General features: G+C 54.3%; 3 non-coding genes and 1 pseudogene across 3 annotated transcripts; all 4 read right to left on the reverse strand.

Annotated features, from left to right (window-relative positions):
* Positions 1-1,348: 1,348 nt before the first annotated feature.
* On the reverse strand, positions 1,349-1,467 carry LOC125974341 (5S ribosomal RNA; annotated as a pseudogene).
* An 830-nt stretch (positions 1,468-2,297) lies between these two features.
* On the reverse strand, positions 2,298-2,416 carry LOC125974281 (5S ribosomal RNA). The gene has a single exon (XR_007483452.1). It is a non-coding gene; the product is annotated as a 5S ribosomal RNA (ribosomal RNA).
* A 632-nt stretch (positions 2,417-3,048) lies between these two features.
* Positions 3,049-3,167, reverse strand: LOC125974440 (5S ribosomal RNA). The gene has a single exon (XR_007483557.1). It is a non-coding gene; the product is annotated as a 5S ribosomal RNA (ribosomal RNA).
* Positions 3,168-18,756: 15,589 nt separating this feature from the next.
* Positions 18,757-18,875, reverse strand: LOC125974320 (5S ribosomal RNA). The gene has a single exon (XR_007483491.1). It is a non-coding gene; the product is annotated as a 5S ribosomal RNA (ribosomal RNA).
* Between the last annotated feature and the right edge of the window lie 285 nt (positions 18,876-19,160).

The raw sequence follows: 19,160 nt of genomic DNA on the forward strand, positions 1-19,160 counted from the left end.
GCTGCTCTCACGGTCAAGAAAATTTGATCACATTACCCCAATATTAGCCGAATTACATTGGCTCCCGGTCCATTTAAGATGTGACTTCAAGGTTCTTCTACTAACCTATAAAGCACTGCATGGCTTAGCGCCTTCATATCTCGTCGACCTAGTCGTTCCTTATGTTCCGTCTCGTAACCTTCGTTCGCAAAACGCTAGTCTTTTAGTTATACCGAGGGCCAAGAAAATGTCTGCAGGGTCTAGAGCATTCTCTATTCGGGCTCCAGAGCTTTGGAATGCCCTACCAATGGATATTAGAACTACTACCTCAGTAGAAACATTTAAGACACGTTTAAAGACACATTTCTATGAGATGGCCTTTAACTAACTTGTGATGGCCGATTTGGCCGGAGTTTGTTCTGTTCTCTCTGCCCACCTCCTCCCCGGCTGGGGAGGGGGTTAGGTGGCTCAAAAGCGGATAGCGGCTGGCTGGATTCTCGGGGACCAGTTCGGGATGGGGGAGCTGCGGCTCGGCCCCCTTGAGGACACTGCCAGGACAATCGAGGACACCTCCGACATCCATTTTTTTTCATTGATTTTCATATTATGTATTACTTGTGTACTCTCTGCATCCATTATAACCTGGTGATCCTGAAAGGGGGATCCTTCCATCTGTGGTCCCTTCTCAAGGTTCCTCATTTTCCCCTGGTAGGGGTTTTTTGAGTTTTTCCTTGCCCTTTTGGGAGCTTATGATCAGGGGATGCTTTGAGAATAATTGTCAATTTTGGCTATGTGAAGCCCTTTGAGACTGTTTGTGATTTAGGGCTATACAAATAAACTTGACTTGACTTGACTTGACTTGATAAATGTAGTATTTATTTATATAGATTTATTGTTTATTTATATATATAAAGGCAGGTCCGCAAAAATATTTCTGACGCGTAGCCGGTCCGTGGCGCAAGAAAGGTTGGGGACCACTAGTCTAAAAGAATCTGGCCGTAACTGGAATAGGGTTCTACGCGAATGCCCAACGGAAAAGTGAAGTGCACAAAACCTGCATTTGGCTGTATCAAAATAAATGTCATGAAAAAGGTAAAAACACTACATGGAAGCGCAATGTGTTGTGCTGGGTTCTTTTACAAGTAAAGACTGCTGCTTTGAGTTCACAGGGAGCCATGCTCTTTATTCACTGTACATAGAGGTTTTGAACTCGTGTTGTAGTTTCAGTGTCGGAGTTCAAACTAGGCTTGCAGTTTCCGAATGCCATTCGTGATGGGTGCTGTAAAAAGTTCTTGGCTTAAACGATTGAAGTGCACATAAGAAAAAACAAACAAAAAAAGAGCTTGAAGTGCACATAAGAAAAAGAAAAAGCTTACAGCACCTGGTATTCCCAGGCAGTCTCCCATCCAAGTACTAACCACGCGCGACCCTGCTTAGCTTCCGAGATCAGACGAGATCAGGCGTTCTCAGGGTAGTATGGCCGTAAGCCGTGAGGTGACAACATTTTGCATTTCATAGACACAATCGCCCCTGAAACTAGCGAGCAAGCCAATGAAGCCTTCAAAACTGCTTCGGCACATGGAGACCAAGCATCCTGCATTAAAAGACAAACCTTAACCACTTCGGGTTTCATTGTCTCCGATTACGCCTGGATGGGACCGGCTCGTTTCTGAGAAACAAGCTCGGTGCTCCCAATAATTCAACGTAATGGTGACTTTTATTTTTATGTGGTTTATATTTGTTTTTATGCCAGTCGTATCATTTTATTTTATCCTATTTATATATATTTATTATAAATGTAGTATTTATTTATATAGATTTATTGTTTATTTATATATATAAAGGCAGGTCCGCAAAAATATTTCTGACGCGTAGCCGGTCCGTGGCGCAAGAAAGTTTGGGGACCACTAGTCTAAAAGAATCTGGCCGTAACTGGAATAGGGTTCTACGCGAATGCCCAACGGAAAAGTGAAGTGCACAAAACCTGCATTTGGCTGTATCAAAATAAATGTCATGAAAAAGGTAAAAACACTACATGGAAGCGCAATGTGTTGTGCTGGGTTCTTTTACAAGTAAAGACTGCTGCTTCGAGTTCACAGGGAGCCATGCTCTTTATTCACTGTACATAGTCTGTCCTCTAGCGGTAAAAACGTGAACTGCAATGCTATGGCTGTCGCCACACAATGTAGGTTTTAAACTCGTGTTGTAGTTTCAGTGTCGGAGTTCAAACTAGGCTTGCAGTTTCCGAATGCCATTCGTGATGGGTGCTGTAAAAAGTTCTTGGCTTAAACGATTGAAGTGCACATAAGAAAAAAAAAAGCTTACAGTAACTGGTATTCCCAGGCGGTCTCCCATCCAAGTACTAACCAGGCCCAACCCTGCTTAGCCTCCGAGATCGGACGAGATCGGGCGCTCTCAGGGTAGTATGGCCGTAAGCCGTGAGACCGCTCAGAATTTTTCATTTTATAGACACAATCGCCCCTGAAACCATGCCAAGCAGCGGCGGGACTTGATGGCTGTGGTAAAAGTTTCCTTTCACAATTGACGTGGGAAAAAAAAAAAAAAAAAGGCTTTCAGCACCTGGTATTCCCGGACGGTCTCCCTTCCCTTTTGTTTTTTTTTTTGTTTTTTTTACAACCAGGGCCGAAACAGGCTTTCTTCCAAGGCTTTTGGTGTTTTCTGGAAACATGGCTATCATGAAAAGTTATTGACAGCTTTTTATGCGGTAGCACGAATTTGCCGTTGCGACCTGCATTTTGCTGAATCAAAATAAATGCCTTGAAAAGTTTAAAAACACTTCATGGAAGTGTTGTGTTGGGTTCTTTTACAAGTCAAGCCTGCTGCTTTGAGTTCACAGGGAGCCATGCTCACTGTACATAGTCTGCTCTCTAGCGGTAAAAAATTTAACTACAATGCTGTGGATGTCACCACATAATATAGCTTTCAAACTCGTGTTATAGTTTCAATGTCGGAGTTTAAATTAGGCTTGCTGTTTCCGGATGCCATTCGTGATGGGTGTTGTAAAAAATAGTTTCTTAAACGATTGAAGTGCACATAAGAAAAAGAAAAAGCTTACAGCACCTGGTATTCCCAGGCGGTCTCCCATCCAAGTACTAACCAGACCTGACCCTGCTTAGCTTCCGAGATCGGACGAGATCGGGCGTTCTCAGGGTAGTATGGCCGTAAGCCGTGAGGTGACCCAACATTTTGCATTTTATAGACACAATCGCCCCTGAAACTACCGAGCGAGCCAATGAAGCCTTCAAAACTGCTTCGGCACATGGAGACCAAGCATCCTGCATTAAAAGACAAACCTTAACCACTTCGGGTTTCATTGTCTACGATTACGCCTGGATGGGACCGGCTCGTTTCTGAGAAACAAGCTCGGTGCTCCTAATAATTCAACGTAAAGGTGACTTTTATTTTTATGTGGTTTATATTTGTTTTTATGCCAGTCGTATCATTTTATTTAATCGTATTTACCGTATTTGCCGGTGTACAGGTCGACTCGGTGTATAAGTCGACCCCCTAAAATTCGACGGAAATTTACGATTATATGATATATCCTTTGTATAAGTCGAGCTCAATTGTTGCATTATATTAAACTTCAAAATTCAATATGCGAAATTTATTGACGAAATGTGTTCAAATTCCGGGAGGCCGTGCGCATGCGGCTGTTTATAAGCACCGCGGAGGAGATCGCGGCCGGCGAGCTCGCGCACGCCGCCCGGCACCAACGGGAGGCCGGAAATAGCTCCAAGCCGAGCGGATCGGCACTTTATAAGCACCGCGGAGGATATCGCGGCGCCTCATTGGACTTCCAGCGGCCGGCGAGCTCGCGCACCCGCCCGGCACATCCGGGAGGCCGTGCGCACGAGCCAAGTGGCCGAAAATAGCCCCCGCCGAGCGGATCGGCTGTTTATAAGCACCGCGGAGGTGGTCGCGGCGCTTCATTCGACTTCCAGCGGCCGGCGAGCTCGCGCACCCGCCCAGCACATCCGGGAGGCCGTGCGCACGAGCCAAGTGGCCGAAAATAGCCCCCGCCGAGCGGATCGGCTGTTTATAAGCACCGCGGAGGTGGTCGCGGCGCCTCATTCGACTTCCAGCGGCCGGCGAGCTCGTGCACCCGCCCGGCACATCCGGGAGGCCGTGCGCACGAGCCAAGTGGCCGAAAATAGCCCCCGCCGAAGGGATCGGCTGTTTATAAGCACCGCGGAGGTGGTCGCGGCGCCTCATTCGACTTCCAGCGGCCGGCGAGCTCGCGCACCCGCCCGGCACATCCGGGAGGCCGTGCGCACGAGCCAAGTGGCCGAAAATAGCCCCCGCCGAGCGGATCGGCTGTTTATAAGCACCGCGGAGGTGATCGCGGCGCCTCATTCGACTTCCAGCGGCCGGCGAGCTCGCGCACCCGCCCGGCACATCCGGGAGGCCGTGCGCACGAGCCAAGTGGCCGAAAATAGCCCCCGCCGAGCGGATCGGCTGTTTATAAGCACCGCGGAGGTGGTCGCGGCGCCTCATTCGACTTCCAGCGGCCGGCGAGCTCGCGCACCCGCCCGGCACATCCGGGAGGCCGTGCGCACGAGCCAAGTGGCCGAAAATAGCCCCCGCCGAGCGGATCGGCTGTTTATAAGCACCGCGGAGGTGGTCGCGGCGCCTCATTCGACTTCCAGCGGCCGGCGAGCTCGCGCACCCGCCCGGCACATCCGGGAGGCCGTGCGCACGAGCCAAGTGGCCGAAAATAGCCCCCGCCGAGCGGATCGGCTGTTTATAAGCACCGCGGAGGTGGTCGCGGCGCCTCATTCGACTTCCAGCGGCCGGCGAGCTCGCGCACCCGCCCGGCACATCCGGGAGGCCGTGCGCACGAGCCAAGTGGCCGAAAATAGCCCCCGCCGAGCGGATCGGCTGTTTATAAGCACCGCGGAGGTGGTCGCGGCGCCTCATTCGACTTCCAGCGGCCGGCGAGCTCGCGCACCCGCCCGGCACATCCGGGAGGCCGTGCGCACGAGCCAAGTGGCCGAAAATAGCCCCCGCCGAGCGGATCGGCTGTTTATAAGCACCGCGGAGGTGGTCGCGGCGCCTCATTCGACTTCCAGCGGCCGGCGAGCTCGCGCACCCGCCCGGCACATCCGGGAGGCCGTGCGCACGAGCCAAGTGGCCGAAAATAGCCCCCGCCGAGCGGATCGGCTGTTTATAAGCACCGCGGAGGTGGTCGCGGCGCCTCATTCGACTTCCAGCGGCCGGCGAGCTCGCGCACCCGCCCGGCACATCCGGGAGGCCGTGCGCACGAGCCAAGTGGCCGAAAATAGCCCCCGCCGAGCGGATCGGCTGTTTATAAGCACCGCGGAGGTGGTCGCGGCGCCTCATTCGACTTCCAGCGGCCGGCGAGCTCGCGCACCCGCCCGGCACATCCGGGAGGCCGTGCGCACGAGCCAAGTGGCCGAAAATAGCCCCCGCCGAGCGGATCGGCTGTTTATAAGCACCGCGGAGGTGGTCGCGGCGCCTCATTCGACTTCCAGCGGCCGGCGAGCTCGCGCACCCGCCCGGCACATCCGGGAGGCCGTGCGCACGAGCCAAGTGGCCGAAAATAGCCCCCGCCGAGCGGATCGGCTGTTTATAAGCACCGCGGAGGTGGTCGCGGCGCCTCATTCGACTTCCAGCGGCCGGCGAGCTCGCGCACCCGCCCGGCACATCCGGGAGGCCGTGCGCACGAGCCAAGTGGCCGAAAATAGCCCCCGCCGAGCGGATCGGCTGTTTATAAGCACCGCGGAGGTGGTCGCGGCGCCTCATTCGACTTCCAGCGGCCGGCGAGCTCGCGCACCCGCCCGGCACATCCGGGAGGCCGTGCGCACGAGCCAAGTGGCCGAAAATAGCCCCCGCCGAGCGGATCGGCTGTTTATAAGCACCGCGGAGGTGGTCGCTGTTGTATATTTTGGGCTAACTCATGTTCCGTAGTGGGAAAACTCCGGGAGTGGGAGGGGCAGCTTCGGGGACGTTTAGTGTTGTGATGTACGGCCTGTGAATTGACGGTGTTGAAGAAATAAAGCAGTATTCATCACGTCGTTGCCCGAACCTTTCTTGCTACCTAAGAACCCGGAAAGTAGTAAGGACATAACAAAACTGGCGACGAGGACGTCTGGACTGACGCGTGTTGGCCGGCTTCGTCTCGACGGGTGGAGTGGATTGGTGGACTGTGGCAACGTCGTGAGTAGTGTGGCGAAGTAAAAAAAAAAAAAAAAAAAAAAAGAGTGGCCTGCTGAGGGGAGACGTCTGTAGGGAAAGCAGTGCCATACAAACAGGAACTTGTAATGGCCGGAATGATTGGCTCAATTGGTCCCTTTGACGAAAGTGTTGAACAATGGAGCTCATATACTGAGCGTTTCGATTACTTCGCCATGGCTAATGATATAAAGGAGGAGAAGCTGGTCCCCACGTTTTTGAGTGTAATGGGGGCCGAAAACTTTTACCTTGCTACGTGACCTACTGCAACCAGAAAAGCTCGGCAGTAAAACATACCAAGAAATAGTGGATGTACTGGCAAACCATCTTTCACCAAAACCCCTGGTAATCGCAGAAAGATTCCGATTTCACAGACGCAGCCAAGAAGAGGGCGAGTCGGTCACCCAGTTTGTAGTGGGCCTACGCAAGCTGGCTGAACACTGTGAGTTCCAGGATGTGTTAAATGACACTTTGAGAGACAGGCTGGTATGTGGACTTAGAAACGAGGCAGCACAGAAGAGATTACTCACAGAAAGTGACTTGACTTTGGAAAAGGCCATTAACATCAGTGTAACAATGGAAATGGCGAAAAAGGAGGCCCAGCAACTAAGTGCTACAGAAAGAGTGCACCAACTCAACAATGATAAACCGAACGGGCAAGGGCCATGTTTTCGCTGTGGTAGATCTGGACATCTTGCATCGACGTGCTGGTGCAAAGAGATGGACTGTCGTAACTGTGGAAAAAAAGGGCACATAGAGCGGGCGTGCCGAAGTAAACAGGACATGGACAAAAGCTCAAGGGCTGGGAACAAAAGTGACAATGTGAAATATAAACAAAAAAGGCATGTTCGCACCGTTTGCCATGATAATGGAAGAAATAGTGATTCTTCGGAGGAAGAAGTGCCTGTAAATACAATACGAGTGATGAATGTAGGTGAGAGCTCAGATGGCTACTGGGCTGAACCCAAGTTGGAGGGACATGTGGTGAAAATGCAGATAGACACAGGATCAAAGGCATCACTAGTGTCACACAAGATCTACAGGAAACTCATGAGGCACCTTCCACTACGTCCATCAGACACAGTGTTTAAGGCATATACGGGACATCGAGTGCACATGGAAGGGATGACGGATGTGACTGTTCAGTACCATGGGCGAACAAAAAGGCTTCCCCTTTATGTGACCAAGGGAAATCATCCTGCTATAATGGGGCGTACATGGCTACAGGGAATCCGGCTGGACTGGCAAGCGATAAGGAATCTGTCACACAGTTCCACTCCGCTACAAGAAATACTCGAGAAACACAAAGAGGTTTTCTGTGATGAATTAGGCAGCATGAAAGATATAACCGTTAAGTTACATGTCAAACCTGGTAGCAAGCCTGTGTTTATGAAAGCTAGACCAGTACCATACGCCATCCGATCCAAGGTAGAAGCTGACTTGGACGCCCTGGTCAAGAATGGGGTTTTGGAGCCAGTGACCATCAGTGAGTGGGCCACACCCATCGTTCCCGTACCAAAAAAAGATGGGGGAATTCGGACCTGTGGAGATTTCAAAGTAACACTTAACCCGGTGTTAGCAGCAGAGCAATATCCACTTCCCCTAATTGATGACTTGTTTGCTGGACTGAGTGGGGGACAAAAATTCAGTAAGGTAGATCTCAGTCAGGCTTACCTACAAATGCATGTAGAAAAAGAGTCACGTGAAATGTTGACCATTAACACACACAAGGGTCTCTTCAGATACTGCAGACTGCCGTTCGGCATCACGTCAGCCCCGGCACTTTTTCAGCGAGCGATGGATCAGATCCTTGGTGGGTTGCCTGGGGTACAGTGCTACCTTGACGATATCCTGTGCACTGGATCTACCGATGACGAGCACCTGCGCAACTTGGATGCTACCCTTCAAAGGCTGAAGGACTACGGCTTAAGAGTCCGTAAGGACAAATGTGACTTCTTCAAGCCATCTGTAGAATATCTGGGGCATGTGATCGATGCAGAAGGACTGCACACTGCACCATCAAAAGTGGCAGCTGTCGTGGACGCGCCCCCACCCCAAAACATCAGCCAGCTACGATCTTTCTTAGGTCTGCTGAACTATTACGGACGCTTCATCTCCAATCTGTCATCACTGCTTCAACCCCTGCACGAACTGTTACGCCGAGACAAAACGTGGAAGTGGACAGCCAGCTGTCAGGAGGCTTTTGAAAAGGCTAAAGGAGCGCTGACTACGTCCAAGGTCCTGACGCACTTCCACTGCAGCTCGCCTGTGACGCCTCTCCTTACGGAGTAGAGGCGATTCTCTCTCATGTCCTGCCGGGTGGTGAGGAAAAGCCAATCGCTTTTGCATCGAGGACATTGAACAAAGCAGAGTCTAACTATGCTCAACTGGAACGAGAGGCACTGAGCATTGTTTTTGGAGTTAGGAAATTCCATCAATACTTGTATGGGACCCCTCCGTGAGTCGTCACCTTATCGTGGTGGAGGGGTTTGCGTGCCCTTATGATCCTAGGAGCCATGTTGTCGGGGGCTTCATGCAACCCATGGCAAACGGGTCCTAGGTGAGGGGCCAGACAAAGCACGGCTCACAGAAGCCCCTTATGACGATTGAAATAAATGGACTTCGTTTTCCCTCGCCCGGACGCGGGTCACCGGGGCCTCCCTCTGGAGCCAGGCCTGGAGGCGGGGCTCGAAGGCGAGCGTCTGGTGGCCGGGCCTTCGCCCATGGGGCCCGGCCGGGCATAGCCCGAAAAGGAAACGTGGGTCCCCCTTCCCATGGGCTCACCACCTGTGGGAGGGGCCAAAGGGGTCGGGTGCAATGTGTGCTGGGCGGCAGCCAAAGGCAGGGACCTTGGCGGTCTGATCCCCGGCTGCAGAAGCTGGCTCTTGGGACATGGAATGTCACCTCTCTGGCTGGAAAGGAGCCCGAGCTGGTGTGCGAGGCAGAAAAATTCCGACTAGATATAGTCGGACTAGCCTCCACGCACAGTTTGGGTTCCGGTACAAGCCCTCTCGAGAGGGGCTGGACTCTCTTCCACTCTGGAGTTGCCCACGGTGAGAGGCGTCGAGCAGGTGTGGGTATACTTATTGCCCCCCGGCTGGGCGCCTGCACATTGGGGTTCACCCCGGTGAACGAGAGGGTAGCCTCCCTCCGCCTTCGGGTGGGGGGATGGGTCCTGACTGTTGTTTGTGTCTATGCACCAAACAGCAGCTCAGAGTACCCACCCTTCTTGGGGTCCCTGGAGGAAGTGCTGGAGAGCGCTCCTTCTGGGGACTCCATCGTTCTACTGGGTGACTTCAATGCTCACGTGGGCAATGACAGTGAGACCTGGAAGGGCGTGATTGGGAGGAACGGCCCCCCCGATCTGAACCCGAGCGGTGTTCTATTGTTGGACTTCTGTGCTCGACATGGATTTTCAATAATGAACACCATGTTCAAGCATAAGGGTGTCCATGTGTGCACTTGGCACCAGGACACCCTAGGCCGCAGTTCGATGATCGACTTTGTAGTCGTGTCATCGGATTTGCGGCCGCATGTTTTGGACACTCGGGTGAAGAGAGGGGCGGAGCTGTCAACTGATCACCACCTGGTGGTGGGTTGGCTCCGATGGTGGGGGAAGATGCCGGTCCGACCTGGCAGACCCAAACGCTCTGTGAGGGTCTGCTGGGAACGTCTGGCAGAATCTCCTGTCAGGAAGAGCTTCAACTCCCACCTCCGGCAGAGCTTTTCCCACGTCCCGGGGGAGGCGGGGGACATTGAGTCTGAGTGGACCATGTTCCGCGCCTCCATTGTTGAGGCGGCCGACCGGAGCTGTGGCCGTAAGGTCGTTGGTGCCTGTCGTGGCGGCAATCCCCGAACCCGCTGGTGGACACCGGCGGTAAGGGATGCCGTCAAGCTGAAGAAGGAGTCCTTTCGGGCCGTTTTGGCCTGCGGGACTCCGGAGGCAGCTGACAGGTACCGGATGGCCAAGCGGAACGCAGCTTCGGCGGTTGCTGAGGCAAAAACCCAGGCGTGGGAGGAGTTCGGTGAGGCCATGGAGAATGACTTTCGGATGGCTTCGAGGAAATTCTGGTCCACCATCCGGCGTCTCAGGAGGGGGAAGCAGTGCAACGTCAACACTGTTTACAGTGGGGATGGCGTGCTGCTGACCTCGACTCGGGACGTCGTGAGTCGGTGGGGAGAATACTTCGAAGACCTCCTCAATTCCACCTACACGCCTTCCATTGAGGAAGCAGGGCCTGGAGACTCGGAGGCGGATTCTCCAATCTCTGGGGTCGAAGTCACTGAGGTAGTTAAAAAACTCCTCGGTGGCAAGGCCCCGGGGGTGGATGAGATCCGCCCAGAGTTCCTAAAGGCTCTGGATGTTGTGGGGCTGTCATGGCTGACACGCCTCTACAACGTTGCGTGGAAATCGGGGACAGTGCCTCTGGATTGGCAGACTGGGGTGGTGCTTCCCCTCTTTAAGAAGGGGGACCGGAGGGTGTGTTCCAATTACAGGGGAATCACACTCCTCAGCCTCCCTGGTAAGGTCTATTCAGGGGTGCTGGAGAGGAGGGTCCGTCGGGAGGTCGAACCTCGGATTCAGGAGGAGCAGTGTGGCTTTCGTCCTGGCCGTGGAACAGTGGACCAGCTCTACACCCTCGGCAGGATCCTCGAGGGTGCATGGGAGTTCGCCCAACCAGTCCACATGTGTTTTGTGGACTTGGAGAAGGCGTTCGACCGTGTCCCTCGGGAGGTTCTGTGGAGGGTGCTTCGGGAGTATGGGGTGCCGAGCCAACTGCTAAGGGCGGTTCGGTCCCTGTATCACCGATGCCAGAGTCTGGTCCGCATTTCCGGCAGTAAGTCGGATTCGTTCCCAGTGAGGGTTGGACTCCGCCAAGGCTGCCCTTTGTCACCGATTCTGTTCATATTTTTTATGGACAGAATTTCTAGGCGCAGCCGAGGCATTGAGGGGGTCCGGTTTGGGGACCTCAGCATCGCGTCTCTGCTTTTTGCAGATGACGTGGTGCTGTTGGCTTCTTCAGGCCGTGATCTCCAGCTCTCGCTGGAACGGTTCGCAGCCGAGTGTGAAGTGGTCGGGATGAGGGTCAGCACCTCCAAATCCGAGTCCATGGTCCTCGATCGGAAAAGGGTGGAATGCCCTCTCCGGATCGGGGATGAGATCCTGCCCCAAGTGGAGGAGTTCAAGTATCTTGGAGTCTTGTTCACGAGTGAGGGGAGGATGGAGCGCGAGATCGACAGGCGGATCGGTGCAGCGTCGGCAGTAATGCGGACCCTGTACCGGTCCGTTGTGGTGAAGAGAGAGCTGAGCCAAAAGGCAAAGCTCTCAATTTACCGGTCGATTTACGCTCCTACCCTCACCTATGGTCACGAGCTATGGGTCGTGACCGAAAGAACGAGATCTCGGATACAAGCGGCCGAAATGAGTTTTCTCCGCAGGATGTCCGGGCTCTCCCTTAGAGATAGGGTGAGAAGCTCGGTCATCCGGGAGAGACTCGGAGTAGAGTCGCTACTCCTCCACGTTGAGAGGAGCCAGATGAGGTGGCTCGGGCATCTTATCAGGATGCCTCCTGGACGCCTCCCTGGGGAGGTGTTCCGGGCATGTCCCACCGGTAGGAGACCCCGGGGACGACCCAGGACGCGCTGGAGAGACTATATCTCTCAGCTGGCCTGGGAACGCCTTGGGATCCCCCGGGATGAGCTGGATGAAGTGGCTGGGGAGAGGGAAGTCTGGGAGTCCCTCCTAAAGCTGCTGCCCCCGCGACCCGACCCCGGATAAGCGGAAGAAGATGGATGGATGGATGGATGGACTTGTATGGGAGGAAGTTTACGCTCCTGACGGACCATCGGCCCCTCACCACCATCCTCGGTCCACACACTGGAATACCGTCTCTTGCTGCATGCCGACTGCAGAGGTGGGCTTTGTTGTTGTCGGCGCATGCATATGACATCAGGTATCGAAAATCAGACTTCCACTGCAATGCGAATGGCTTGTCCCGATTGCCTTTGCCTGTCACAAAGCCGGAGTCGGACACGGTGGACCTTTTCTACTTCAGGGAGGTGGAGAGAGCACCTGTCTCTGCGGTGCAGGTAAAAAGGGAAACTCGGAATGACCCGGAGTTATCTGCGGTCGTGGACATTGTCGTCAAGGGTCGATCTGCTGGCGATAATGCGAGTCTGAAGCCTTTCCTCGGGAGGAGATTGCAACTGTCTGGCCAGTCTGGGTGTCTACTCTGGGGTAGGAGGGTGGTCATACCACGGTCACTTCGCACAAAAGTGCTGCAGCAACTGCATTCGGGACACAGCGGAATAGTCCGAATGAAAGAAATAGCGAGAAGCTATTTTTGGTGGCCGAACATGGATCAACAAATTGAAGAGTTGGCCAAAAGCTGTCCATCATGCCACCAAGTCAGGAACAATCCTCCACTAGCGCCTCTTCACCCCTGGGAATTCCCACAAGGACCATGGCACCGGGTGCACATTGATTTTGCGGGACCAGTGGAGGACAGGATGTTCCTTATTGCTGTGGATGCACACAGTAAATGGCCAGAGGTGGCTATCATGAGATCAACCACTGCAGAAAAGACTATCGAAAAGTTAGGGGAACTGTTTAGTCGGTTTGGATCTCCTGCCCAGCTAGTCTCTGACAATGGACCCCAATTTGTCTCACAAGAAATGGCAGTGTTCCTGCAAGCTAACGGTGTCCAACACATTAAGTCGGCCCCCTACCACCCCGCAACAAATGGGCTTGCTGAGAGATTTGTTCAAACCATGAAGCATGCCTTGAAAACATCACAAGGACAAGGAACACTACATCAGAGACTGCACCACTTCCTACTAATCTATCGGAACAGTCCACATGCCACCACCAAGACATCTCCTGCTAGCCTGATGCTAAAGAGAGACCTGCGCACCACGTTTGACCTCTTGAAGCCCTCAGCAATGAAGGACATTGTCCAGGGTCAGCAGGAAAAACAGGTTAGGTGCAGAGGACAGAAGGGCAAAGGAAGAGTTTTCAAGCCAGGAGACTCTGTGTTGGCAAGGAACTACCGTGGCGAACCAAAGTGGATTCCTGCCACTTTTATTGCGCAAACGGGACCAGTATCTTATACTGTCCAAACGTCTGATGATGTATGGAGAAGACATGTTGATCAACTCCTGCAGACTCAGTTAGGGCCAGCAGAGCTGTCCCTCAAAGATTTTCCTGATAGCTCTGCCCACGTCAAATCGCCGGTTCCCATACCCTCCCAAGTGCAGGACTCAATCACACTCGCGCCACCAGTCCCAGCTGAGGATGCGCCTGAGACAGAGACTGTGACATCTCCCTTTGCAGAAGCTCCTGCAACAAGTTCACCATTGATCGACCATGGAGCTGATCCTGTGCCCCCAGATAGGAGATATCCTATCAGAGAGCGGCGAGCTCCTGCGCGCTTGGACTTATAGGTTCGTGGTTGACCCGAGTTATGGGGATGTCTAGTTCTAGGTGCGTAATTCCGTGTTGTTCATGCATAAAGCATGTTCATTGTAAGGGGGGGAGGAGATGTTGTATATTTTGTCGTTGCCCGAACCTTTCTTGCTACCTAAGAACCCGGAAAGTAGTAAGGACATAACAGTCGCGGCGCCTCACCCGCCCGGCACATCCGGGAGGCCGTGCGCACGAGCCAAGTGGCCGAAAATAGCCCCCGCCGAGCGGATCGGCTGTTTATAAGCACCGCGGAGGTGGTCGCGGCGCCTCATTCGATTTCCAGCGGTCGGCGAGCTCGCGCACCCGCCCGGCACATCCGGGAGGCCGTGCGCACGAGCCAAGTGGCCGAAAATAGCCCCCGCCGAGCGGATCGGCTGTTTATAAGCACCGCGGAGGTGGTCGCGGCGCCTCATTCGACTTCCAGCGACCGGCGAGCTCGCGCACCCGCCCGGCACATCCGGGAGGCCGTGCGCACGAGCCAAGTGGCCGAAAATAGCCCCCGCCGAACGGATCGACTGTTTATAAGCACCACGGAGGTGGTCGCGGCGCCTCATTCGACTTCCAGCGGGCCGCGCACTCGCGCACGCCGCCCGGTTCAAATTTTCTAAGTGCAACGCACAATGAGATGCATGAGAAACGGCCTTGGTTACCATCACATTTGAAGCGATGAATATGAAGTTAAATTTTATGACTCGGTGTATAAGTCGAGGTCGATTTTTTTCGGTCGATTTTGGATCGAAAAAGGTCGACCAATACACCGGCAAATACGGTATATATATTTATTATAAATGTAGTATTTATTTATATAGATTTATTGTTTATTTATATATTATATATATTATTATTATTATATATTATATATTATATATATATGTTGAGGCGGCTCGGTGGCGCACTGGGTAGCACGTCCGCCTCACAGTTAGGAGGGTGCGGGTTCGATTCCACCTCCGGCCCTCCCTGTGCGGAGTTTGCATGTTCTCCCGCGTGGGTTTTCTCCGGGCACTCCGGTTTCCTCCCACATCCCAAAAACATGCTTGGTAGGCCGATTGATCACTCCAAATTGTCCCTAGGTGTGAGTGCGAGTGCGAGTGCGAATGGTTGTTTGTCTCTGTGTGCCCTGCGATTGGCTGGCAACCGGTTCAGGGTGTCCCCCGCCTACTGCCCGATGACGGCTGGGATAGGCTCCAGCACGCCCGCGACCCCCGTGGGGACTAAGCGGTTCAGAAAATGGATGGATGGATATATATATTTCTGACGCGTAGCCGGTCCGTGGCGCAAGAAAGGTTGGGGACCACTAGTCTAAAAGAATCTGGCCGTAACTGGAATAGGGTTCTACGCGAATGCCCAACGGAAAAGTGAAGTGCACAAAACCTGCATTTGGCTGTATCAAAATAAATGTCATGAAAAAGGTAAAAACACTACATGGAAGCCCAATGTGTTGTGCTGGGTTCTTTTACAAGTAAAGACTGCTGCTTTGAGTTCACAGGGAGCCATGCTCTTTATTCACTGTACATAGTCTGTCCTCTAGCGGTAAAAACGTGAACTGCAATGCTATGGCTGTCGCCACACAATGTAGGTTTTAAACTCGTGTTGTAGTTTCAGTGTCGGAGTTCAAACTAGGCTTGCAGTTTCCGAATGCCATTCGTGATGGGTGCTGTAAAAAGTTCTTGGCTTAAACGATTGAAGTGCCATCCATCCATCCATCCATCCATCTTCTTCCGCTTATCCGGGGTCGGGTCGCGGGGGCAACAGCTTCAGGAGGGACTCCCAGACTTCCCTCTCCCCAGCCACTTCATCCAGCTCATCCCGGGGGATCCCAAGGCGTTCCCAGGCCAGCTGAGAGACATAGTCTCTCCAGCGCGTCCTGGGTCGTCCCCGGGGTCTCCTACCGGTGGGACATGCCCGGAACACCTCCCCAGGGAGGCGTCCAGGAGGCATCCTGATAAGATGCCCGAGCCACCTCATCTGGCTCCTCTCAACGTGGAGGAGTAGCGACTCTACTCCGAGTCTCTCCCGGATGACCGAGCTTCTCACCCTATCTCTAAGGGAGAGCCCGGACATCCTGCGGAGAAAACTCATTTCGGCCGCTTGTATCCGAGATCTCGTTCTTTCGGTCACGACCCATAGCTCGTGACCATAGGTGAGGGTAGGAGCGTAAATCGACCGGTAAATTGAGAGCTTTGCCTTTTGGCTCAGCTCTCTCTTCACCACAACGGACCGGTACAGGGTCCGCATTACTGCCGACGCTGCACCGATCCGCCTGTCGATCTCACGCTCCATCCTCCCCTCACTCGTGAACAAGACTCCAAGATACTTGAACTCCTCCACTTGGGGCAGGATCTCATCCCCGATCCGGAGAGGGCATTCCACCCTTTTCCGATCGAGGACCATGGACTCGGATTTGGAGGTGCTGACCCTCATCCCGACCGCTTCACACTCGGCTGCGAACCGTTCCAGCGAGAGCTGGAGATCACGGCCTGAAGAAGCCAACAGCACCACGTCATCTGCAAAAAGCAGAGACGCGATGCTGAGGTCCCCAAACCGGACCCCCTCAACGCCTCGGCTGCGCCTAGAAATTCTGTCCATAAAAATTATGAACAGAATCGGTGACAAAGGGCAGCCTTGGCGGAGTCCAACCCTCACTGGGAACGAATCCGACTTACTGCCGGAAATGCGGACCAGACTCTGGCATCGGTGATACAGGGACCGAACCGCCCTTATCAGTTGGCTCGGCACCCCGTACTCCCGAAGCACCCTCCACAGAACCTCCCGAGGGACACGGTCGAACGCCTTCTCCAAGTCCACAAAACACATGTGGACTGGTTGGGCAAACTCCCATGCACCCTCGAGGATCCTGCCGAGGGTGTAGAGCTGGTCCACTGTTCCACGGCCAGGACGAAAGCCACACTGCTCCTCCTGAATCCGAGGTTCGACCTCCCGACGGACCCTCCTCTCCAGCACCCCTGAATAGACCTTACCAGGGAGGCTGAGGAGTGTGATTCCCCTGTAATTGGAACACACCCTCCGGTCCCCCTTCTTAAAGAGGGGAACCACCACCCCAGTCTGCCAATCCAGAGGCACTGTCCCCGATGTCCACGCAACGTTGTAGAGGCGTGTCAGCCATGACAGCCCCACAACATCCAGAGCCTTTAAGAACTCTGGGCGGATCTCATCCACCCCCGGGGCCTTGCCACCGAGGAGTTTTTTAACTACCTCAGTGACTTCGACCCCAGAGATTGGAGAATCCGCCTCAGAGTCTCTAGGCCCTGCTTCCTCAATGGAAAGCGTGTAGGTGGAATTGAGGAGGTCTTCGAAGTATTCTCCCCACCGACTCACGACGTCCCGAGTCGAGGTCAGCAGCACGCCATCCCCACTGTAAACAGTGTTGACGTTGCACTGCTTCCCCCTCCTGAGACGCCGGATGGTGGACCAGAATTTCCTCGAAGCCGTCCGAAAGTCATTCTCCATGGCCTCACCGAACTCCTCCCACGCCCGGGTTTTTGCCTCAGCAACCGCCGAAGCCGCGTTCCGCTTGGCCATCCGGTACCTGTCAGCTGCCTCCGGAGTCCCGCAGGCCAAAACGGCCCGATAGGACTCCTTCTTCAGCTTGACGGCATCCCTTACCGCCGGTGTCCACCAGCGGGTTCGGGGGTTGCCGCCACGACAGGCACCAACGACCTTACGGCCACAGCTCCGGTCGGCCGCCTCAACAAAGGAGGCGCGGAACATGGTCCACTCAGACTCAATGTCCCCCGCCTCCCCCGGGACGTGGGAAAAGCTCTGCCGGAGGTGGGAGTTGAAGCTCTTCCTGACAGGAGATTCTGCCAGACGTTCCCAGCAGACCCTCACAGAGCGTTTGGGTCTGCCAGGTCGGACCGGCATCTTCCCCCACCATCGGAGCCAACCCACCACCAGGTGGTGATCAGTTGACAGCTCCGCCCCTCTCTTCACCCGAGTGTCCAAAACATGCGGCCGCAAATCCGATGACACGACTACAAAGTCGATCATCGAACTGCGGCCTAGGGTGTCCTGGTGCCAAGTGCACACATGGACACCCTTATGTTTGAACATGGTGTTCATTATTGAAAATCCGTGTCGAGCACAGAAGTCCAACAATAGAACACCGCTCGGGGTCAGATCAGGGGGGCCGTTCCTCCCAATCACGCCCTTCCAGGTATCACTGTCATTGCCCACGTGAGCATTGAAGTCACCCAGTAGAACGATAGAGTCCCCAGAAGGAGCGCTCTCCAGCACTTCCTCCAGGGACCCCAAGAAGGGTGGGTACTCTGAGCTGCTGTTTGGTGCATAGACACAAACAACAGTCAGGACCCGTCCCCCCACCCGAAGGCGGAGGGAGGCTACCCTCTCGTTCACCGGGGTGAACCCCAATGTGCAGGCGCCCAGCCGGGGGGCAATAAGTATACCCACACCTGCTCGACGCCTCTCACCGTGGGCAACTCCAGAGTGGAAGAGAGTCCAGCCCCTCTCGAGAGGGCTTGTACCGGAACCCAAACTGTGTGTGGAGGCTAGTCCGACTATATCTAGTCGGAATCTTTCTGCCTCGCACACCAGCTCGGGCTCCTTTCCAGCCAGAGAGGTGACATTCCATGTCCCAAGAGCCAGCTTCTGCAGCCGGGGATCAGACCGCCAAGGTCCCCGCCTTTGGCTGCCGCCCAGCTCACATTGCACCCGACCCCTTCGGCCCCTCCCACAGGTGGTGAGCCCATGGGAAGGGGGACCCACGTTTCCATTTCGGGCTATGCCCGGCCGGGCCCCATGGGCGAAGGCCCGGCCACCAGACGCTCGCCTTCGAGCCCCGCCTCCAGGCCTGGCTCCAGAGGGAGGCCCCGGTGACCCGCGTCCGGGCGAGGGAAAACTAAGTCCATTTATATCACTCATCATAAGGGGCTTGTGAGCCGTGCTTTGTCTGGCCCCTCACCTAGGACCCGTTTGCCATGGGTGACCCTACCAGGGGCATGAAGCCCCCGACAACATGGCTCCTAGGATCATAGGGGCACGCAAACCCCTCCACCACGATAAGGTGACGACTCGCGGAGGGGCGATTGAAGTGCACATAAGAAAAAAAAAAAAAAAAAAGCTTACGGTAACAGGTATTCCCAGGCGGTCTCCCATCCAAGTACTAACCAGGCCCGACCCCACTTAGCCTCCGAGATCGGACGAGATCGGGCGCTCTCAGGGTAGTATGGCCGTAAGCCGTGAGACCGCTCAGAGCTTTTCATTTTATAGACACAAACGCCCCTGAAACCATGCCAAGCAGCGGCGGGACTTGATGGCTGTGGTAAAAGTGTCCTTTCACAATTGACGTGGGGAAAAAAAAAAAAAAAAGGCTTTCAGCACCTGGTATCCCCGGACGGTCTCCCTTCCCTTTTGTTTTTTTTGTTTTTTTTTACAACCAGGGCCGAAACAGGCTTTCTTCCAAGGCTTTTGGTGTTTTCTAGAAACATGGCTATCATGAAAAGTTATTGACAGCTTTTTATGC

Source organism: Syngnathus scovelli, chromosome 8 (assembly GCF_024217435.2).
Source record: "Syngnathus scovelli strain Florida chromosome 8, RoL_Ssco_1.2, whole genome shotgun sequence".
Taxonomy (NCBI): Eukaryota; Metazoa; Chordata; class Actinopteri; order Syngnathiformes; family Syngnathidae; genus Syngnathus; species Syngnathus scovelli.